The following is a 24,808-nucleotide window of genomic DNA, read 5'->3' as shown; positions in this document are numbered from 1 at the left end:
CCAACCAAAGACATTTTAGAGGCTGCTACTTGGAGTTCAGTGCACACCTTCACAAAGCACTATCATTTACCACTCTACTCTATATCCAGGGCAGGCTTTGCCACTGCAGTTCTGCAGGGCTTTATAGCCGCTCCTAATGCTATTTAGCTCCAGCCTCCCAACCTTAGCTTTGGGATTCAACCCAATTGTAATGACTGCAACAGTGAAACACGAAGAACATAGTACAGTTGTGTACACTTACCATAAATGTAGATGTTAGAGTGTATTCACTGTTGCATTCCAGGCTACCCACCCGCCATCCCCCATTTCTTTGCTGGAACCTATCTGTACTTCTCTATTCTATACAACCTATGTGGTGTATTTGCTTGTAGATGAAGGCAAAATGTATACTTTGGTGCATGCGTGTTTTTTTGACATATTTTTAGCCTACCCTTTTGGGGGCACCTGACATCTGGGGCAAGAAAAACTGAGGAAAATGACGTCGGCTGCATCTTTTATACCCCTGGCCCACTGACATCAGGGAAGAGGCGACAGCAACCGACGCCGGACCTAGACTTTGGAATTCCGGCCGAATGAGGGTAGCCTGCCAGCAGGGTAACCCAATTGTAATGACTGCAACAGTGAATACACTCTAACATCTACATTTATGGTAAGTGTACACAACTGTACTTTGTGGTGTGACTGTCCAAACACTACAGACCAAGACTAAAGGGTGCGGACTTGGGCTGGTTGAGCCATTTTGCAGGGCTGGTATGTGGTTCAGTGAGGAGTTTCATCTTTCACCACTTTTGTGCGACGGTATAAACTTGGAAGTATGCTTTTTTGCCTCCTATATGGGGAAGTACGGGGAGGTTGCCCCAAAATACATTTTTATTTTAGTTGAAATTTTAGAGAAGAGTTTCTTAATCTGTTGAGATCAGCAAGAGTTATTTCAATTATGTTTGCATTGATCTGTCATAAGAGGAGCACTAACAAATACTTGGTTTAAAGTAAATTGCCACCAAAGAATGTTCTGTGTCCATCTGAATGTCATATTACAAATCCATATAATTTAATTGTTCTGTATAAATTAATGCTTGGGTTTCTAATCTTGCTAAGTCATCTGGCACAGATTAGTGGTGCTGGGAGTGAATGAACATGACTGGTCATCCTGGTTGCTACCCCACTCTGGAGCACATACAAGGCTATGGTGGGGCAAAGGTGGCAGCCGCCACCAGAATAAAGTGTTTGGGTAATGATCAGTAGTTTGGTTTTAATACTAGTGATGCATTTGCAGTTAGGACTGAAGCAGTTTAATAGTCCTGTGTGGTCTAAGCTGAGGAAGTTGTTTCCTAAATATGTAACAAGTGGTTTGCCACAGTTTGGAAGAAAAAGAGACAGTTTTGGTATTAACGTAGGTGTCGCTCTTTCCTCTCTAATATAGGTGATGAACAGGTGGGGTAGTTTCTTTACATGCTTTATTACATAAAAACACATCAGGATGGATAGCAGCATCACAAAGTATAAATGAACTAATTAACTGACAGACTATACAGACATACATGCTTACATCTCAACAGCTTACTACAAAATGGCAGTCAGGCTCACACATGGTTCGTATTTATACACTTGTGCAAGCCCCTGGAAAACTTCTTAAAACCATATATATACATATTGATCTACATCTTCCTCCTTAAATAGATTGCCCTCCATAAAATGACATTGGACTAAGACATGCAATAATATAAACATCAGAAACAAACACAATGCTCATGTCCAAGTTGCTCTGTATTTGGAACATGGTCTGGAAATGTGACCTGATTTAGTAATATAGTAATCAGAACTGGGTTTAACAAGAGGGACAGTCTTTGGTGAACAACTTGTATCAGAAACTTCGGGATTCATCTGAGGAACAGGGAGTCTTTCTCACAGGCTTATATGCTGCAGTACAGGCTCGGACACCAACATCAAATGTTTCTGATTACATGTAAACTCTACTTGTGATTCTACAATTTATGATCTCTGCTTTGGGCAAATACTCTTCATGACTCTAATCTGATCATAACCTTTGCACATTTGTATTCTCACTGTCTCTCCATGTAATGGATTGAGTGGTTTACTGGACTTGTCATAATAAGACTTCTGGGCTAAGCACTTCTTTGACAGGTGGGTTTTTACTTGGAACCAATAAACTACTGCTGACTGGTAATGTAGTTCTGGTTTGTCTCAACAGACATCTCTAAGCAGGTGAACCAAGATATTTATTATGAGGAATATTTCTGAGATTTGAGAGACTCAGGAAAACATCACTAATGTCTTGTGCTGACTTCTTTAGTAATTATTTCGCACTATGAACTGCTCGTTCTGCCAAACCATTTGACTGTGGATGCTCAGGGCTACTTGTAACATGAATAAAGTTCCACTCCTCAAAATCTTTTGAACTGTTGGCTTGTGAACTGTGTACAGTAATCCCAAATAACTTTGTGCGGACTATCATGGACTGCAAAATTATGCTTTATTTTAGCAATGACAGTACTGGATGCTAGATTAGGAAGTAGATCAGTCTCAAACCAATTTGAATAAGAGTCTGCTAACACCAAGTAATGTTGACCATTCCATTTTGAAAATGTCAATGCCTACTGTCGACCAAGGTAGTTCAAGAATCTGGTTTAGCTGAAGTGGTTCTTTCTGTTGATGTGGCTTATTACTATTACATACAGAACAAAATGATAGCACTCTCTCAATATCTTGTGACATAGAAGGCCAAAACACTAGTCCTCTCACCCTTCTTTTGGTATAATCTGCTCCTGGGTGGCCATGATGCAAGATAATAATGTACTCCTGCTGCAAGGACTTTGGAACAATTACTTTTGGACTTTTCACGACGATACCTTTGTCAGGCAAAATCTCATCTCTGTAAGGAAAATAACGTTGCACTTCTTGAGGTAAACTGGATTGTTTTGATGGCCATCGTTGTTTGATAAAGTAGTTGAGCCTTTGTAAAACTGGATCTGTGATTGTGTGATCTCTCAAGTCATCAAGACGTGTGAAAGAAAAATTTGTCTCTTCCATGATTTCAAAATCAGGTTGCTCATTGTCATGCTGTTCAGTGGAATTTCTGGGTGATCTGGATAAAGTATTAGCAAGATAAAGAATATTAGCAAGATAAAGAAGTTTGCCTTCCTTATAGACGAGATTGAAGTGATACTTTTACAATTTCAACATCATGTATTGCAGTCTGACAGGAGCTGTATCCATAGCCTTTCCCAAAATAGTGACTAGAGGTTGGTGGCTTGTTTTGGTCTGAATAGGTCTATCATTAACATAATCATAGAACTTTGAGCATACTGCTTTTCAGTTGACTTGTTGACCCTCTTGTGGAATGACTGCACCTCAACTAAATTTTGAAGCATCACATGAAAGAGTAACTGGTTTGTGAACATCATAGTATCTGCGAGTTGGTGGACTGGCAATTCTCTGTTTCAGGACATCAAATGCTCTCTGGTGCTGTTCTAACCATGACAAGGATATATCTTTACATGTCAGCTCTTGGAATGGTGCTGGTATTTGACTCAATTCTAGAATGAACCTGCCTAGATAGTTAACCATGCCCGGAAAACATTGTAGGGCTTGAACATTGTCTGGAGCTGGCATCTCAAGAATAGCTGTTTGCTTGGAAGGGCCTTGTCGCAAGCCTGAACAGGTCAACAAATGACCAATATAAGTTATTTCTTGTAACCTGAATTTGCATTTCTGAGGATTCAGCGTAAGATTCACTTTATGAGCTCTCCAGAACTATCCTGAGGTGCATCTCATTGGTTATAAAACACAAAAAGAAAAATCTAGTAAAACTAGACTTTCCACTGTGTGATGCTTTAAACCTCTTTTGTCAGAGGCAACATGATATATATACAAATTAACCTTTTAAGGATATCAGGTGTTTCACCTAAATGGCAATTCTGAATGTCCATGACTTTTTTTTTCTTTTAAATCTGTTTATGGACAATTTCAGGCTAATAGAGCCAAACCCCACTAACTGTGGACATGCATGTTTCTGCCTTCGTATGCATCATCAGTGCAGCATAAGATGAATGCTTGACCTTTGGAAACACAGGGTTGTCGTACCCAACTGATATCCATAAACATTAGGGTGTCTACAAAATATTCCATCTAACAAACTAAAACAATGAGTAAAAAGGTCACACAAGAAAACCCATTGGTTAAAAACACAAAAAGATAAATCTAGCAAAGCTAGACTTTCCACTGTGTGTTTAGTTGGGTATGACAACCTCATGTTTGCAAACGTCAGTACACATGGGGTTACACATTCTTTAAATTTACATTTTTTAAGTGCTTCTTCCCTTGACTCAGCTGGGACAACAATTTACGTTTTTCCCCCCTCTGCTGCATATACAGCAGGTACATACACAAAGGAATGCTCCCTTTCAATGACTTCTGACCCAGCTAAATTAAGCAAAATAAATGCCTTTTTTGTGGTCATCTTTATCAGAAAATGCAGCGTGTATTAAAATACCATACTCTTCCTCAAACACTCTCTGATTCTCTGTAATATTACTATCAAACACTAGTGGTCCTGGTGGTTTTTGAAATCTATCTGCCATGCCAACAAATTATGCCAAAACAAACTGCAAAATAAGGCCCTTGTAGTTATATACAAACAAGCTGATGTGTGTGCTTGTAATACCATACAAGCTGCTGTGTGTGCTTGTAATACCATTCAAATGAACAGTAAACTCTTTGAAACACAGTACTTTGCGAAATATGCTTTGAAATGGCTGTATTTTGTGAAATAACTGTACTGTAATACTGCACAAACATGTGAACACTTTTTATACTTCAGATATCTTGAATAGCATTAATTAATACAAAAAATACTGCTGATTGAAAAAATGTGATTTTCCTTGTTTTATTTGTTTTGTGCAATTCAGACTTTATTTCAAACATTTTCCATAGTTATTTGAATATTTCTATCAATGTGTTGCAGTTTTGGACATTTTGTTTAACTAGAAATTCATTTAAAGCATTCTGAATGCTTTGTTTCATATTTTGTGAATAAGAAATCATTTGAGCAAGTTTTAATACCTGAAATTAATTTCTGACCTGTTTTGGAAGTTATACGTGCAACAGGGATGATTCACCCCTCTATCTGGAGAAACTGGATCCCATTCTGGCACCATGTCATTCATCCCTCTCTAATATAGATGATGAACAGGTGGGGTAGTTTGTTTACATGCTTAATTACATAAAAACACATCAGGATGATTAGCAGCATCACAAAGTATAAATGAACTGATTGACAGACTATACTGACATACATGCATACATCTCAACAGCTTACTACAAAATGGCGGTCAGGCTCGCACATGTTCAGTATTTATACACTTGTGTAAGGCCCTGCAAAGCTTCATAAAGGCATACATAGGAAAGGATCTTTTTTCAGTTGCTAGCTATGGTGTTGCTCAGAAACAGAGGCAGAGCTGGCTCAACCAGCCCCCGCTGCCAGTCCCTGAACTAGCACCCTACTGTCTTGCTCAAACTGAGGAGTAAAAACAAAAGACAAAAAACAACTTCTTTGAATCTTTAACATGTTAATGGCCTGGCTTCTTGCAGACATTAACCACAGACCTCCCCCAGCTCTTCAAACAGAGCAAAAAAAAAAAAAAAGTAAATCTCCAGTAGCACACACATTTTAAACTGTAGTAAGATTGCTACATTTGTAGCAGTCAGCTTGCTACTGCTTACCACAAATGTTGGCAAGTTGCTTTCTGTACCAGCATTCAGAAATGCTGGTACAAGAAGAAGAATGCAGGAACAGCACTTCATGATTCCACCCTCTAACACCTTGTACCCAGGGCTGATGTGCCCTTTACCCCATCCTTGCTATGATATTGCTCAGCAAGGAGGATGGAACAATTCTTCATTTTGGCAGATTAGCAAACAGTATTCCTTTGCTAAATTTTAACATAGCCAGTTATATTCTTGTTGAAATGTTTCAAACTCCTCTGTTATGTATAACAAAGCCATGAATAAACAAAATAAATGGTGTCCTTTCAGTTTCCACAAAGCTTTGAAGATGTTGCTGTCGAATTTTCAAGAGAGGAGTGGGAGATGCTAAGTAAACCACAGAAAGAGCTGCACAGGGAGGTGATGATACAGAACTATGAGAGCTTGATTTCTGTAGGTAAGCTGATTTCCAAGGTGCCATCTTTACTTGTCAAGTGTACGTAACAGTTACAGCAGTGTAGGAAGGAAAGTTTTAAAGATTACGAAAACTTAATAACATGTGTACTTGTTTCTGAAAATTAATGTGATTTGTGTTACATTGATCTTATCCACTTGATTTTTTACCTACATTATTTTACCATTTTTTATGGTTCATGATTATAGCAAAATTCAGTACTTGAAAACACACCCTTTACAATGGAATGTTCAGTGTGACAGTGATAATAAAATCAATTTTATCTCAGTATTCAACAGTACATAAGTGTTAGTTCAACCACGTTATTGCTTTATCCTTATTGATGCAGGTACCGTGTTATACTGGCATCTCTTCAAATTTTTTTTAATGTAAATACACTCAAAAAAAAAAGGTTTTAAGGTTAAAAAAAAATTAATTCTCTACCTCTGATTTAGCTTAATCGAAAATATGCTTAGTGCAAATGCACTAATAAAATTTCATTTAACTAATTAGCCCAATTCGACAGAAAATGGAGGTTGTATGTTGCTTATCCGCAAGTTGTCTCTGTTTTATCCCTGTCACATATTAATATGCTGTGAATACATCCAGTCACTGTTCTACCCCTGTCATGTAGTAACATGCTATATAACTGTATGCAGTTGCTGTCCTATCCCTGTCATATAATAATGTGCTATAACTGAATGCAGTCATTGTCCTATCCTTGTCACACAGTAACGTGCTGTGACTGCCTGCAGTCACTGGTCTATCCCTGTCACATAGTAATGTGCTATAACTGTATGCAGTCGCTGTTCTATCCTTGACGTATACTAACGTGCTATGACTGTATGCAGTCACTGTTCTATCCTTGACACATACTAAAGTGCTACAGCTGCATGCAGTCACTGTTCTGTCCCTGTCACATAGTAATGTGCTATGACGGCATGCAGTCACTATCCTATCCCTGTCAAACAGTAACGTGCTATGACTGCCTGCAGTCACTGTTCTGTCCCTGTTATGTAGTAATATGTAATGACTGCATGCAGTCACTGGTCTATCCCTGTCACATAGTAATGTGCTATGACTGCATGCAGTCCCTGTTCTATCCTTGTCACCACAGTAACGTGCTATGGCAGCCTGCAGTCATTGTTCTATCCCTGTCATGTAGTAATGTGCTATGACTGCATGCAGTCACTGTTCTATTCCTGTCATGTAGTAATATGCTATGACTGCCTGCATGACTGAATGCAGTTGCTGTTCTATCCCGGTCACATAGAAACATGCTATGACTGCATGCAGTCAGTGTTCCATCCCTGACACAAAATAACGTGCTATGACTGCATGCGGTCATTGTTCTATCCTAGTTGTATAGTAATGTGCTATGACTGCATGCAGTCACTGCTCTTTTCCTGTCACATAGTAACATGCTGTGACTGCATAAGTCATTCTTCTATACCTGTCACGTAGTAATGTTCTATGAATACATGTAGTCACTGTTCTGTCACATTGTAATGTGCCATAACTGCATGCAGTCGCTATTCTATCCCTGTCACATTGTAACGTGCTATGACTGCATGTAGTTAATGTTCTATCCCTGTCACATAGTAGCGTGTATGACTACTAGCAGTTGCTGTTCTATTCCGGTCATGTAGTAATATGCTATGACTGCATGCAGTCACTATTCTCTCCCTGACACAAAGTAACATGCTGTGACTACATGCAGTCCCTGTTCAATCCCTGTCCTGTAGCAGTGTGCTGTGAATGCATGCAGTCACTGTTCAATACCTGTCACACAGTAACATGCAGTGCCTGCATACAGTCACTGTTCTGTCTCTGTCACAAAGTAACATGCTATGACTGCATGAAGTCACTATTCTGTCCCTGACACAAAGTAACATGCTATGACAGCATGTAGTTGCTGTCTATCCCTGTCGCATAGTAACTGGCTATGACTACATGCAGTCCCTATTTAGTCCCTATTATGTAGTAATGTGCTATGACTGCATGCAGTCACTGTTCTAGCCCTGTCACATTGTAATGTGCTATGACTACTAGCCATGAGACATAACTTATGTCTGCATGAAGTCACTCTTCTAGCCCTGACAGATAGTAACATGTTATGGTTGCATGCAGTTAGTGTTCTGTCCCTGTCACGTAGTAACATGCTATGACTGCATGCAGTTGCCGTTTTCTATTCTTGATACATAGCAACATGCTAGTGGTAGACCAGTTTATAGCAACACAGAGAATCAGAATAAAATACATATCAGATTGTACTGCCATGTACAGCCTCCTTGCATCCCCATGTGGGGCAACATCCCCATCTCCCAAACTTTATATATATATATATATATATATATATATATATATATATATATATATATATGAGGTCACACAACAGTAGACAAAGTGGCAAAATCCACTGTTAACATAACATACGTCAGTCTTTGCATGTTCTGTAATGCTGTATGTTGTCAAGGCTATGCTGTGCTCATTGTTTTATACCCCCAGTGCATGAGGACTTTGAGGAAAACAATGGTTCTTGCAAGAGGAGGGAAGGGCAGGCTCTCTAGGTCGGTGGGGTAAATGTAATGTATTGTTAGCAGTAACATAGTACTATAGCATAACTGTGTACCACTTTACTGACCAGTTTTGTTTATTTTTAATATATACCTAATGCTTAATTATTTATCTGCTTTGTAGATTTTTCCCAGTTACTATAATACTGTACTAAATTATGCCACATATACCCGAAATGTCGTACTTGTGTTATAATTTGTATTCCACATCCTTTGCTGTTTGCTGCTTTGACGGTTTGACTTTCTTCATGTTATAATTTGTATTCCACATCCTCTGCTGTTTGCTGCTTTGACGGTTTGACTTTCTTCATGTTATAATTTGTATTCCACATCCTCTGCTGTTTGGTGCTTTGACGGTTTGACTTTCTTCATGTTATAATTTGTATTCCACATCCTTTGCTGTTTGCTGCTTTGACAGTTTGACTTTCTTCATTTTATAATTTGTATTCCACATCCTCTGCGGTTTGACTTTCTTCTTTTCAGGTCTTGTTTTCATGGTGTAGTACAGCTCTCTGACTACTTTTATGTGTGTCCTTTTTTCTCATTTTCCAGTGTTTTTCATTGTGTTGCTTTGTTTAGTTTTCTCTATTAAGTTTCATTTCCCGCAGGATCAGTTGTGGAGCAGGCAGAGGTGAAGTGGTGGGACACCAAGCTCTACCCTAGCCAGTGTCCATGCATGTTCACAGCTAGTAGGGTTTGGCTTTATTGGCAAGAATGTATCCCAAAGACGTAAAAAAAAAAAAAGTAAAAAGTCACGGACATTCAGAAGCTATATGGCTGAAACACTTGATATCCTTAAGGGCTCGTTTGCTATATCCCATGGTCCTCTATTGGAGGAGGTTTAAGGTATCACACAAGTGAAAACTTTTGCTTCTCTAGGTTTTCTTGTGGTTTTTCCTAATTAGTTTGTCTGTGACATTTTCTACTCTTTGGTTTGCATGCTGGTTGAAATTTTTTGCAGACACTTCATGGTTATGGAAATCAGCTGGGTGTAATGACCCTTTGTTTCTTAACGCATTTCCAAACACTCCACTTGTGCTGTACTGACAAGGTCATAAGAAGGCTGAATCATGCATGTCCATTGCTAGTGGGGTTTAGCTTTATTGGCCTGAATGTATCCACAAAAACTTAAATGAAAAAAATGTAAAAAATCATGTGCATTTAGAAGCTGTATAATTTAAATACTTGATTCCTTTAAAGGGGTAATTTGCGCATATCCCATGGGCCTCTTATAGTATCATGAACTGCAAACTCTAGCTTGTTTTGGTCTTTCTTATAGTTTTTCCCCATTTACATAGTGGCATAAGTTGGCACTTTACTGTGGACCCCTTGTATGTTACAGTAATGGGGTGCTTCAGTGTGCATTTGAATGAGCATAGCATCAAACACACTACCAGCATGCCAGTGTCTGCAGATCAGCTGACTATTCATAGTGCTGTTGGCTTTTTTCTAGGTAACTGCCAGTTGTATGACTACAAACAACACTATCGTGGCATGTCTATGATGTGTTGAACTTAGCTGTATCTAGCCCATCAGGGCACATTGTGCTCCCTTCATCATGTTGTTTACCACCGATCAGCTATGTTGTGCTTCTTTCTCAACACCCCTCCCCCACCCCCGCTTATAGTAGAATTTAGTATGTGAAACAATAAACTGTGATTTTTCCAGTAGGTGAATATGTATATTTTTCTGTGGTTTTATCTTTTAAACTATACAGTAATGACAAATATTTACTTTCAAATACCTCCAACTTTGTTTTGTTGCAGTGGGTGAATACACATTTGATCGCTGATATTTTGGAACAAAGGTTTTACAATTGTATATCTTATACTGCAGAACACCGGAAGGCATTTAGTCTGCAAAATATCAAAATGTAATTTGTTCATTGTGAGGAGTGTGATATTTTGTATGTATTCAGAGTGTGATGCTCGGTGTGCATTCAGAGTGTGATGCTCGGTGTGCATTCAGAGTGTGATGCTCGGTGTGCATTCAGAGTGTGATGCTCGGTGTGCATTCAGAGTGTGATGCTCGGTGTGCATTCAGAGTGTGATGCTCGGTGTGCATTCAGAGTGTGATGCTCGGTGTGCATTCAGAGTGTGATGCTCGGTGTGCATTCAGAGTGTGATGCTCGGTGTGCATTCAGAGTGTGTGATGCTCGGTGTGCATTCAGAGTGTGTGATGCTCGGTGTGCATTCAGAGTGTGTGATGCTCGGTGTGCATTCAGAGTGTGTGATGCTCGGTGTGCATTCAGAGTGTGTGATGCTCGGTGTGCATTCAGGGTGTGTGATGCTCGGTGTGCATTCAGGGTGTGTGATGCTCGGTGTGCATTCAGGGTGTGTGATGCTCGGTGTGCATTCAGGGTGTGTGATGCTCGGTGTGCATTCAGGGTGTGTGATGCTCGGTGTGCATTCAGGGTGTGTGATGCTCGGTGTGCATTCAGGGTGTGTGATGCTCGGTGTGCATTCAGGGTGTGTGATGCTCGGTGTGCATTCAGGGTGTGTGATGCTCGGTGTGCATTCAGGGTGTGTGATGCTCGGTGTGCATTCAGGGTGTGTGATGCTCGGTGTGCATTCAGGGTGTGTGATATTTCATTGTATGTATTCACTGAAGGATAGAGGCCTCCTGATTGCATCCTTTATGCCTCAGCGTACTGGTGTCATTTAGTTTTAAAGCATTAAACTTTTTTCCCGGGGAGGAAATAGTTTTACAGTATTTGTATGTTGCAGCTACTGAAATTGTGAGGCAGAGTTTTTCTAATTATATTAATTTTATACACACTAGTACTGGACATTTAGTCTGATAAGTTGGATGCACTTGCTATGCAGTGGTTCCAATGCTATTTAAATAACCGGCAATAGGCTATACTTTGGGAAAATAACTTGTCTTCCCACCTCCCAGTTTCCCTTGGTGTCCCTCAACGCTCTATATTGGGGCCCCCTCCTCTTCTCTATCTTTACAGACAACCTTCATTCTGTAATTCCTCAAGCTACCTGTATCCAATATGCAGACGATTCCACACTTATATGTTCAGCCACTTCCCCATCTGAACTTCAGTCCCCAACCCAAAACACCTTTAGCATAGTTAAAAAATGGCTCCTACACCAATGTCTAATCTTGAACCCAAAAAAACAAAAATGCTACTATTCACCCCCGAAGGGCCTCCCCACTGAACTTTACTGTAACATCTCGCAACGAAGCTATCATATCTCCTGATCCTACAACAGAACTACTTGGGGTACTAATTGATAATCACCTCACCTTTGAGACTCATATTAATAACACAATAAAAATCGTGAACAAAAAATTAGGTTCCCTCTACAGGATCAAACCCTTTCTGACTCAACTAGCCAGGACCACTATTGCCCGTACCCACCTTATCTCAACCCTATTGTATGCCTCTCCTATCTGTACCAAATTATGTAAAAACAATCTGAACAAGCTGACTACCTCCTACAACAATATTGCCAGGTTTGCAACTGGGTCATCCTATAGAACCCATCATTGTTGCAATCTTAATCAACGAGGCTGGTTAGAATTGCCAAATCTAATACTATTGAACCAACTAATAGTAGCCCATAGGATCCTGTATCAACCTAGAAATACACCAATATTCACTAACCTAATCACCCCCTATAATGATCTCAAAGTCTTTCGCTCATCTAATAAACTACTGGTACAAACAGGTAAAACCGATAATTCGGGCGGTGACTCATTGTTCTCCAATACAGTGGGTAAAACCTGGAACATCCTCCCTATCCACCTAACCTCCCTATCCTCAGCCAACCTATTTAAAAGCAAACTAAAACCCTACCTTAAATCATCCTGGTTATGCTCGTGTGTTAACCCCGACTAACTGCTTAACCTGTCCATAGGCGCTAATCTTCTTACCTGAATAAGCTTGTTTCTTCTCTGTTGACAGTAATGTGTATGTTACTTTACAGGTGACTAGTGTTCTTGTACATATTTTGTATGAATATCCGTAGCTGCTGTGCACTAGGTTTTATTTCTTAAGAAGCTAAATCCAATGAAATTAAATGATTGCCTAAACTTTGTAATGTACCAATGTCTTTGTAAATTTTCATCTGTGTGTGGAGTTTTTCTCCCCGGGACTCCACTGAAAATGGACATATATCCATTTGGACTAGCCCAGTCAACAAATGTAAAATAAAATAAATAAAATAAAAATAAGCATTTTTTTTCTCATTGAAGAAATACTCTTTTATTGTTCCTCAATTTGTTGTTTCTAATGGAACAGTGTTCATATGACAAGAGTTTAAATATGGCTCAGGAGATTTATGTAGATAATGACTTTTGTCAGAATGTAGTTGGTTAATCATAATTTGTCTCATTTAATATCACAATGGACACGATGCAGGACATATTCAGGGGACACCTAATTAGTACCTAATGCCGCTCATCCTAAATTTTTCTGGAAACTTATAAAGGACATATCCTGCATCTTATTTTAGTATAAAGACTGGAGTCTTGAATGTTGTCATAGATATTGTAGTCTCAGAAGTTGTTCCTGTCTGTGATGTTACTACATGCAGGTCAGCATCTGGACTAGTGAGATCATTATTAAATGGTCACTTTTAATAATGGTGCCTCAGCTCTTTGGGTGTAATAGAGAAAAGATGGTATGTGCAAGAGCATATATTTTTCATGTTCTACAAAGAAGATTGCAATGCATAATTACTTAAACCCTTCAGGCAGTGGACGATGTATGATTGGAAGGAAGTAGGGACTTTGTGGGGGCATCACAGCTGCATTGCCAGTTTCCTCCCATAGCATTATATAATTTTTTATCAACCTTGTAACCTTTAGCATTATATCATCTTGTAGAACCTTGCAACAAGTAGTATTGTATTATCTTGTATCAACCCTGTAATGAATAGCATTATATCATCTTCTATCCAACCTTGTAACCAAAGAGAGCATTAGATGTTACAAGACTAATAGTTTAGAAGATCCTTGTGAGTGTAATGGTATCACTGACATTAGCGTCTGGTTAACAGGCTTCATCTTTCAGCTTTATTCATTTGTTTATTCTTGAAACATCACAGCAAGCCATTTTAAGTAGCCAAGATTGTACAATGAATAGCAAAATTAGGTCATGACTAATAATAAACTAGAAGAACACAGAAAAATAAATAAAAAGCATACTCAACTGATATTACTGAAACATTTGGTAAAGAAAGTTTAGCTGTCTTGATTCCTTATGTAATCTCTGAGATTTCTCCACAAGTTTTAAAACACATTGCATACCTTTGAAATAGCACTAAAGAACCACGTGACACTCCAAAAGACCAGTCAGATCAGTACTGCTGGTGTTCATTGTTAACCAGTACCTTTGCAATAGCACTAAAGAACCATGTGATATTCCAAAAGACCAATCAGATCAGTACTGCTGGTGTTCATTGTAAACCAGTAAAAGTAACATGCAGTAAAACATATATGAGAAGGAAAGTTGCTCTCATTTCAAAGACCTTAATTTTAAAATCCTTTGAACAGTCTTGTCTGTTCAAGTGCCAGATGAGTCCTAGCATTCCAAAAAGTGCTGCTTCACCTTTCAACACTCCAGAATTATGTTATTTGTAACTTCTGCTGTTCATCATAACAAAATCTGTTAATAAGAATAAAAATATTTTGCAACTAAAATATTTCATATAGGGTGTACCTGACTGGGTTTGTACAAGTCTTTGCACAGTATGTATAGATATAGCAATGCTGAAAGAACATGACCAAACCTGTAAACAATGGAATGTTCCCAGAAACCAAAATGACTATTCCTACTTGCTACCCCTTAGAAAATTTTGCAATTTGCAAATGTTGAAAGTCAAAACTGTCTACTTAAGAACACAGTTACTACCTAAAGCTGGTAACCTAAATTGTCTTTAAACTCAAAAAGGGCGTATCTTATTTGGACAGCGCCAAAGACTCGCTAAATAACAATCCACAAGCTTTTTCAATGCTCTCAGTTTTTAAGTCGGGGATATGCATCCCTGATGTTCATCGTGCATACAGCTGCAGTCATAACAGTGGGTTCTCCTGCCGTCAGGCGGGTCCTTGGTCGGCCGAATTCCAAAGTCTAGGTCCGGCGTCAGTTGTCGTCGCTTCTTCCCTGACGTCAGTGCGACAGGGGTATAAAAGAACCAGCCAACACCATTTTCTTCAGTCTTTCTTGCCGTGCGGTGCCCGAAGCAGAAGCAGTTTGCAAGTGCCGGTCGGCCAGCTCCTGAGATTACGAATATTTGTCAACCGAAGACTTCTATAAAGCTAAACTTTTCTTGCCTCAGACCGATGTCAGACAAAGTTAATAATTGCATTTCATGTGGGAAGCAAATACCGCATAAGGATTTCCATTCCCTCTGTATACCTTGCTTAGGCCCAGACCTTTTGTGCTACATTCAACAGACGTACTATTAAGTGTCGGGCGGAGTTCGCCCAACACTATTTTGGCAAAAAGTTTAATTACAACATGTCGTCGGATACTCCGACTCCAATTTTGAGTAAACGACGTAAAGATAAGGACCGACATATGAGGTCTGCGACTTCTACCGACACCACGCTAAAGCCGACTACATGTGCTCCGGTTCTCAGCGAGGCGCCTATGCAGCCCCTGACTACCGATGACACTTCATTAATGGTGTCTTCTGTGCCCAAGGTCGCAGGCTCTTCGGCCCACACCCTGACTACAGATACTGAAGTCGCTCTTGGCGGGGAAACTCAGAGTTCAGACAGGCCTGCCACCTCTCAAGGTGTCTTCAGGCCTTCTTCTTCTTTTTCCATTAAGGCTTACACTAAATCTAAAGCAGCCATGCATTCTAAAAGACAAGCTCCACAGGGCCCTTCTCAGGGACCCATGCCTAAAAAGCAGATGCTCAAAATGGCTGAGGATTTGATTACTCTTATCAGGGGTTCTCAAACCCCCCCCCCCCGGACAAAAGGCCCAGAGTGGAGGAAGAATACCTTTCCTCGGACCAGGCCTCCATTACTTCAGAGCATTCTGAGGACCAGGAACATTCTTACTCCCCTTTTGAAGATTCTGATGCAGAGGAGTCCATTCCCTCTGTCCCCCCCCCCCTGAGGATTACTCTTTTGGGGAAACCTTGCATACCTTAAGGGAACACTTCCACTGGGAAGGCCAAGAGTACTCAGACTCCAAGAAAAGGCTCAGGGATTTCCTCTTGCTCCCTCAGCACAGGCCTCTGGCTATACCTCCTGTCTTAGACATACTAGATGATGTGTATTCAGAGGCCAGCCTTAACCCAGATTCTTTACCTCCAGCTCCAGTCAAGCCTGACAGGTATTACCGGGTTCCTGATTCACACCAATTCCTATACAAAAGCCATGCGGCTGACCCAGAAACTATTTCACAGGGTCCCAAGGGAATTAAGGCCTCCACTGCCAAAAATCCATTACCTTCAGAGAGCGATTCCAGAGCTTTAGAAAGGTGGGGGAAAAAGGTATACACCGCAGCCACTTTAACCATGAGGGCATTAAACTGTCAGTTCCATATGTTAAAGTATCAACAGTTTTTGTTATCTCAGTTGAAAAGCAAAATGTCACAACCTGAACAACCAGACTTGAAGGAGTTGCAGGATTTGTTGCATAGTGCAGAGCAAGTGGGTAAGCATACCTTGCAATGTGGTTTTGATGCTTTAGAGGCCTGTTGTAGAGCTGCTGTTACAGGATCAGTCATACGTAGACATGCTTGACTCAAAGAGCAACCCTTACCAGATCATGTCACAGCTAAATTACTAGATGCACCTCTTCAAAAGGATGTATTGTTTGGTGTTAAAGCTGAGGAGGTATTAAAGAAAATGGAGGAAAAGGCAAAATCAATGCAAACAGTGAAAGATTTCCTACAGGTACAACCCGCCACATTTCAGTAGAAATTGGCCTTCAAAAAATTGGTCCTTTCCAGCCACGGACAGACCTCAAAGAGGTAGATACAGGCGCCCGAGAGGTAGAGGGCAATCTCAAGGATCATTTAGAGGCAGACAATGGCAAACACCTACACCAAGAGGGGGTGAGGATAGTTCACAGCCATTCAGAAGGCAGACCCAATGACTTCCCCCTTTGCATGCCAAGCAAGGCTCAAATGGCAGAAAACTGGCATTATTTTCGAAAAATTGGCATATTGTCACAAAAGACAAATGGATCCTGGACATTATAGACAGAGGCTACAGATTCCACTTTCACACCCTTCCAAAAATGAGAAGCATGCCAAACCTGCCACAAAATCTAAGGGTAGAGGCACAAAAACAAATTTCAGATCTCATGGACATGAAAGCTATTCAAGAGGTACCCTCACAAGAACAGGGTCAAGGTTTTTATTCCAGACTATTCTTGGTACCAAGGAAGGACAAAAATTGGAGACCTATTTTGGACCTATCCATCCTAAACACATTTTTACTCGTACCAAAGTTCAAGATGCTCACATTACAGCAGCTTGCTTCTTCCCATGCTGGGCAAGGAGTCTTGGCTGGTGACATTGGACCTCAAGGAGGAATACCTACATGTCCCAATCAGACAAGATTGCAGAAGATACCTCAGATTTCTTGCAGATTCATCCCATTATCAATTCTCTGCATTGCCCTTTGGCTTATCTACTGCACCCAGAGTGTTCACGAAATGCCTGGCATCAGTAATTGCCTTCTGCAGACTTCAAGGGATACAAATATACCCATATCTGGGCGACTGCCTAATCCAAGCGGACAGAAAACACACTCTTCTGAAACACCTGGCGTTTGTAATAATGTTGTTGAAATCTCTGGGATACACTGTCAATAAAAAGAAGTCAAGACTAATACCCTCTCAAACAATATTTTTCCTGGGTGCCAGCTTGGATACAAACACCCAGATGGCCTACCTCATGCTAGAGAAACAAGGGCAATTAACTCAATACTTCAGAAAACTGGCAACCTTCACCAGGCTGACTGCAAGGAAAATCATGCAGGCTCTGGGATTCATGGCATCTTGCATCCTACTAATCCCATGTGCAAAGCTGCATATGAGGAAACTTCAGTGGTACCTAATAAACTTATGGTCTCAACACAGCCACAGTTTGGAAACAATCATACCACTGATTCCATGTCTTCAAAAGGAATTTTTGTGGTGGGCTCAAGCATGCCAAAGAAACATAGGTCTCCCATTCTGCAAGCATCAAGCAAATCAAGTCATCACAACAGACATGACAGATCGGTGCATTCAGGGCAAATGGTCACAAAAGAGAAGCGCCTACACATCAATCAAAAGGAAATCCTAGCAGTAATAAATGATATTATGGCTTTCAAAGACCTACTGCATCCAGGGCAGCTATTGATAAGAACAGACAAACACCACAGTGATGTGGTACATAAACAGGGAGGAACCCATTCATACCCCCTGTGCAGACTAGCCATGTCCCTTTGGAACACGGCTCTGGAATTGCAAATACAACTTCAAGCACAATTCCTGCCAGGGAAGGAAAACACACTGGCAGACAACCTGAGCAGAAATATGACAGATCCACACGAATGGAAGTTGCATCCTCAAGTTTTTACAATGATAATTCAAGCATGGGGAAGGCCAGACATAGATCTCTTTGCCACCCACAGAAATTACCAATTGACAAAATTCTGCTCCAGGACCTTTCATCCACAGGCCTGGAAAGTGGACGCACTCTCTTTCAGTTGGACAACAATGACGGTTTATGCCTTTCCTCCTCTTCCACTGCTGGCCAAAGTTCTATTAAAAGCCAGAGTAGACAGACCAAAGATGATTCTCATTGTTCCAGACTGGCCAAGACAACACTGGTACCCACTCCTGAGGAGCCTGACGCATTCCCCACCATGGATCCTGCTTCTAATGCCTCTCCTACTGACTCAGCACAACTTCAAAACTCTTCACAGTCAGCTGAAAACACTCAATCTAGCTGCATGGAGGATTCCTTAAATTCACAGTAGACCCTACTCTCCAAGGAGGTGCAGGATGTCATTTTAGAGGCCAGAAGGCCTTCTACTAGAAAAGCTTACTCTGCAAAATGGAAACGGTTTTGTGTCTGGAATCAGAAAAAGGATCAGACTCCTGGAATACTGAATTTACCTCAAATAATTCAGTACCTGGCCGAGCTGCTAAGCAGTGGACTTTCATTCTCCTCCATAAAAATCCATGCCTCGGCCATTTCTGCAGAGTACAACACTGATCCTCCTTTATTCTCTCACCCTCTCTTAAGACAGTTCCTCAGAGGGGCTAAGAATATAAACCCCCCCAAGGAAGCAACCAGTACCGGCTTGGGACCTCAATTTCATTCTAGAAAAACTAACCCTGCCTCCTTTCGAGCCAGCTGCTTCAACAGATCTGCAATATTTGTCATGGAAAACAGCCTTCCTTCTAGCTATCACCTCAGCACGCAGGGTTTCGGAACTACAAGCCCTCATGGCTGTGCAACCTTTCATCATTTTCCATCAGGACAGAGTTACCTTACGAACCAATCCTTCATTTATGCCAAAGGTTGTATCCAGGGTAGCCTTGAATCAGGCTATCCACCTACCTACGTTTTACCCTAATCCACAAAACAAAGGGGAGAGGCTACTACATTCCTTGGACATTCACAGACAGCTCCGTTATTCCTTGGACAGAACAAAGCCTTTCAGAAAATCAGAGCAACTCTTTGTGTCCTATGCTACAGGTGCTCAAGGGAAGCCTATTTCCAAACAGACAATCTCTAAATGGATAGCCCACTGTATACGCTTTTGTTACTCTTTTCATGGTAAAACTGTACTTACAGGCATCAGATCTCACTCCACAAGGGCCACAGCTACCTCTGCAGCTTTCCTCAGGGGGGTTCCTACCAAAGATATTTTGGAAGCAGCCACTTGGAGTTCTGTACATACTTTCTCCAAGCACTATCACCTACCTTTATACTCCAAAACCAGAGCAGGCTTTGCCACTGCAGTCTTGCAGGACATCCTGGCTCCACCTAGTCCCACTTAGTGCCTACCACCCCTTTATTAGCTTTGGGATTCTACCCATCTGTTATGACTGCAGCTGTATGCACGATGAACATAGTACACTTTTGTACCTACCATAAATGTAGATGTTCGAGTGCTAATACAGCTGCAGTCCAGGTTTCCCTCCCTCCTTCCCCTCTTGGGACAGGCCTTATGGCTAGCACCTCCTCATCAACCTCATTGAAGTATTCTTTTATGGTGTATTTGCTTGCAACTACTGTTTTTTGATTATATTGCATTTGCTTTACTACATAAATTTATGTTCTGCCTTCCTTCTGGGGGCACCTGACATCTGGGGCAAGAAAAACTGAAGAAAATGGCATCAGCTGGTTCTTTTATACCCCTGTCGCACTGACGTCAGGGAAGAAGCGACGACAACGACCTAGACTTTGGAATTCGAGGACCCGCCAGATGGCAGGAGAACCCATCTGTTATGACTGCAGCTGTATTAGCACTCTAACATCTACATTTATGGTAGGTACAAAACTGTACTTTATTCCACCTTTAGCACACCGATTATACAACGAGCCCCCAACATTACTCAGACTCATCACTGAAGTATGATCACAGCCCCGCACAATCTCCCTTTCTTTCACCAAACATTTTTTTTAAGAAAAACAGCTTAAAGGAAAGTGAACAAATATCTAGAAAAATTAGATGCAGAAACAATCCTGACTCACTTAGCATCTCTACTGCTTTTCTCAATCTTAGCACAAACTGCTAGCCAAGCCATTAGCATGCATGTTCAATCTACTTATTACAACAGAGCACTTAAAATACACAGCCATTAAATTATAACAGCTGCACCAGTGCCAAAGCACACAGTGTAGACTAGTATAGTCTGTATTTATTTATTTATTTATTTATTTATAATTTTAGCAGGGTAGTGCACTGATCTCCGTGGACCATTTGCAGGCACATTCTAGGTTTAGGATCACATAAGAAACAAACAAAACATATTTACAAATAGAAGGATATGCTAAAAACAAATATATAATATATATTTACAGATGAAAGAATATGCTACAACATTTAGTTCAAGAAACAGTGTCGGAACATGAATGGAAAAATGGATTTATGCTTAGCAGATTTTTTATGGATAAGATGTAGCCATAATGACTGGAATGACATATGCAGCATATTAGGGTGGCGCAGTGGTGCAATGGTTAACATTGTCGCCTTACAGCAAGAGGTTCCCCAGTTCGATTCTTGGCTGGAGTGCCTTCTGTGTGGAGTTTGCATATTCTCCCTGCGTTTCCTCCGGGTACTCTAGTTTCCTCCCACATTCTAGACATGCATCTGGAGTGTTTCTCCCCTGGCCTCCACTGAAAATGGGCTCTGTCCTAGTCAGACTTTCCCAGTCAACAAATGTTAAATACAGTAAATAAAAATTATTATACAGACAGGTATGAAGACATTAGAAGAGGCAAGTGAGAATAGTTTCAAGAAAGGATACCAAGGGGGAAGACAGATAATTGGGGAGAGGCATGAGGGAAGAGGAATAAAAAGGGGAGAAAATGTGAGAGAACCAAAGAGAAGAGGGAAGTAGGATGAATGGCAGGCAGTACGTAAACTGGGTGACAAGATGAGATGACGAATGAGAATGAAATGGGGAAAAAGGGCTGTGAGAGCTGCAGGGTTCATGTAAGGTGACCTGAGTGAGAGCAGCTGCACTTTGCTTGGTTAAGGAGGTGATGCGTGAGGTGTTGTCTGAAGTCTGAGTACTTTAGGCTTTTCATATTGAGATAGGAACGAGTGCCATTGTTTAAGCGTTCATTTGCATTTGTTTTGTTAGGATATCCTGATGCACACTGTCTGTTATTATGTGGACATGTTATGTTGTTGTTGTTTATATCCTGTCTTCCTTCTGCTCTGTTTGTAATTGAGTTTGCTGTTGTTCCGGACTTTGATTGTACTTGAAAAAATGTCCTTTGGATCTTTGTTTACCAGGTTAATAAATGTAAATTAAATAAATACTATGTATTGGTAGAAATTAATGTTTCTGAGCTTCAGTATCAAGACACAAGCTGTTACAAACCTTCCGTAACTATATAAAAAGCAAACTAATGATATTAATGGGGAAATATTAAGATAAATTGCAGTGGTAGAAGCCTGCAGTAATGTAGCCAACATCCATTTGGTGCCAAAGTTAACCAGTCCTTATCTAAAATTTGTAGTGAAAATTGGCCTGTTCTGATTTATTTGTATCACCATCCATCAGCACTGTATGATTAAACTGTTCTCATCATAATGCAGAAGTTTCTGGAAGAATCCTCTAACAGTATCACTTGTGTTGCTTTGATTTTCAGGGTGTAACATCCCGGTGGAGCATCTTTGGTCACTTATTGATAAAGACGAGAGCGTTCCATCTGATGGCGATGAAGGAATGATGGTGCAGAAAAGTCACCGTCGTGGCAGCAGTGTGAGCAGTAAGTATGAGTTCAGAGAGTTACCATTTGGATTCTTCCCACCTGCGGCAGGGAGAGAATGAAAATATTGGCGGTAGCAGTGGATGAAGAATGTCTGCTGGGGATAATCTGAAATCAGTTTGACTTGATCCATCCTGCTGAAGATTTTCTGAAATGTGTGGTTCTGCAGGATAAAGTTAAGACTAGGCCTCAGATGGTCTGCATTTGGGTACCAAGCCTGGGCATGGCTGGAGCTGGCTGTTATTGGATGGGAGAAAATGCCAAATGCCCATTTTTCCTGACTCCAGCATTTGGCATGGATAATGGACTCACTGTCTCCTAACCTGCCTTTTGCCATGGATAATAGCCTTTTGTTTCATTAATGCCCCCTTTACATAGATGATGACTCACTATCTCAGGACCCTACTTTTCCCTGTCGATGGTGACTTGGTAGCTCCTTACCCAGCCCTTTGCCATGACTGATGACTTACTGTGTCCAGACTTCACCTTTTGTAATGACTCATTCTGTCCTGAACCCACCCTTTGCCATGCATGATGACTCACTGTCTCCTGATTCCACCCTTTGTTGTGAATGATGACTTTGTGTCTCCTGAGCCCACACTTTCTATGGGTGATGAGTCACTGTCAAAAGACCCTACCCTTTATTATGGATGATGACCCGGTGTCTCCTGACTGCTGCCTTTGCCATGGGCAATGGCTCACTGTCTTCTGACTTTCTGCTTTCATGGCTAGCTGAAAAATACAGGGATCAGAGAAGCAAATCTAACCTAGAAAGGGAACCCCGCAAGTAGTGATGTGGGTGTTGATGACCAGGTTCAGTAAATGGAAAACAGGATGACTAGATGGTCAAGGTAGAGGATGATCAGAAAAGAACTTTCTCTGTAGGCTTCATAATGTAGAGGATGAAACTTTGATACTGACCCACACATAGGGGAGCTGAATCTTGAGGTTGCTGTGAGCACCTGATGCTTGATTGCCCATTTTGGGGGAAGAATATGGTTGGAGTCTGCCTTGATGTTACATCATGAGGTAAAGCAGGACTACAAGTTACAGCAAATGAGCTGGGAACATGGGCCATGCTCTTTCAAGCTGCCAGTACCAATAGCAGTAGCCTTATGGGGGGCGTGTATGGAAATGTACTTGATACCAGGTTGTAACATAAGTAAACCTCCATATCATCCATCTTGGGATAAGCACTTTGGCCATTTTATGAAAAAAATGATAGCTGCGTGGATAACAGTCTCTTGTGATCATTAGTCCCCCCTCAGAGAATTGAATGGCTGATTGTTTACAGGCAGGCTTATTTTTGGTAGGCATTGGGGATGAAATTACTGAAAAAGGAGTTTCCCTTAACATGTAGAATCTAAGAGATATCTCAAAGCTGTGTGTGCATTTTGAGGCCTTTCTTTGAAATGTTTACCTTCTGAATCGGAGAGACATTTGGCCATCAGAAGTAAGTGTTTAAGACTGAAAAAATGTCTGGATTGAAGGGAGAAACATCACAAGCATGCTGAAGGATGCAAGTGAGAAACTCAGCACTGTAGAACATGACATTACTCTGAAAATAGGGAGTAGTGTTATAGTTCATGATATGAAACTTAAGGACTGTGTGACTCTGCAAGACTTTTTCTTATTCCACTTCTGTTTTATTGTAGTGTTATTTTGTTAAGAGAGGCTTTTTTTCTTTGGGTTTTAAAAGATCTTGGGGAAGAAGGCAAAATGTTTCTTTATGATGCCTATGGGAGATTATTTGGTTATGAGTCGTGGGAGGAGTTGAAAACTTTTATGTTGGGTAACAAGGAAAAAATAAATTCAAGGTTTTCTTGACTGAGCTGCCTGGACAGATTTTCTTCTGTGAATTATCAGATTTCCCCATCGTATCTGCCCTGTTCCTATTTTATTTTAATATCCTATGTTTTAATTTGTCCCTTTGTGGATTTAGCTTAAAATTCCCCTTAATCTCCTATTTCATTTATTTCTACACGTGATCACTAAAACCATGTTTTGAAGGTCATCCACTTAAACTAAACTTAATTTACCCCCTTACCATCTTTGTACCCCCTAATCATGCTCTTCCATGCCTACAGTTGTAACACATTCCCAGCTTGTTTTTAAAATCTCCTGTCATTACTGTTTCCTAAGATTTTCCTGCAGACTATTTGTAAATAGCTAAATTAGATTATTGAGAGTTTATATGAAATTAAACTTTTTTTTACAAATCCTAAACAATTTGGTATGCATTTGGCATGGTAAAACTAGGTTTTGACAAGCAGTACACATTTCCCTGATTTTTAGGAAAATACTTATTTTGGATTCTAGATGATGACATTAATATATTATTGTTTTATATATATATATATATATATATATATATATATATATATTTTTGTGTATATAAATGGTCCAAGAGACAACAATTTAATTGATTAAGTTTTATTTTGGATTAGATATGGAGGCATTACACTGTAACTTTCCAAGGTTTGATAGATAATCATTATCTCAGCCCTGCTTTAACAGCCTAATACTCCTTCTTGACATTGCCATAAATATGTGTAAGAGATGTACGTATAAGGAATCGGGGGCTAAACTCCCAACATTTGTCTCACACTTTGAGAATATGTGTGCATG

General features: G+C 40.4%; 1 pseudogene; it reads left to right on the top strand.

Annotated features, from left to right (window-relative positions):
• LOC122797907 overlaps positions 1 to 24,808 on the top strand; it is a 376,508-nt pseudogene that overhangs the window by 30,363 nt on the left and 321,337 nt on the right.

This window comes from Protopterus annectens, chromosome 3.part1 (genome assembly GCF_019279795.1).
Source record: "Protopterus annectens isolate FY-2018-M chromosome 3.part1, PAN1.0, whole genome shotgun sequence".
NCBI classification, from domain to species: Eukaryota; Metazoa; Chordata; order Ceratodontiformes; family Protopteridae; genus Protopterus; species Protopterus annectens.
This window is presented reverse-complemented; position numbering and strand designations above follow the sequence as displayed.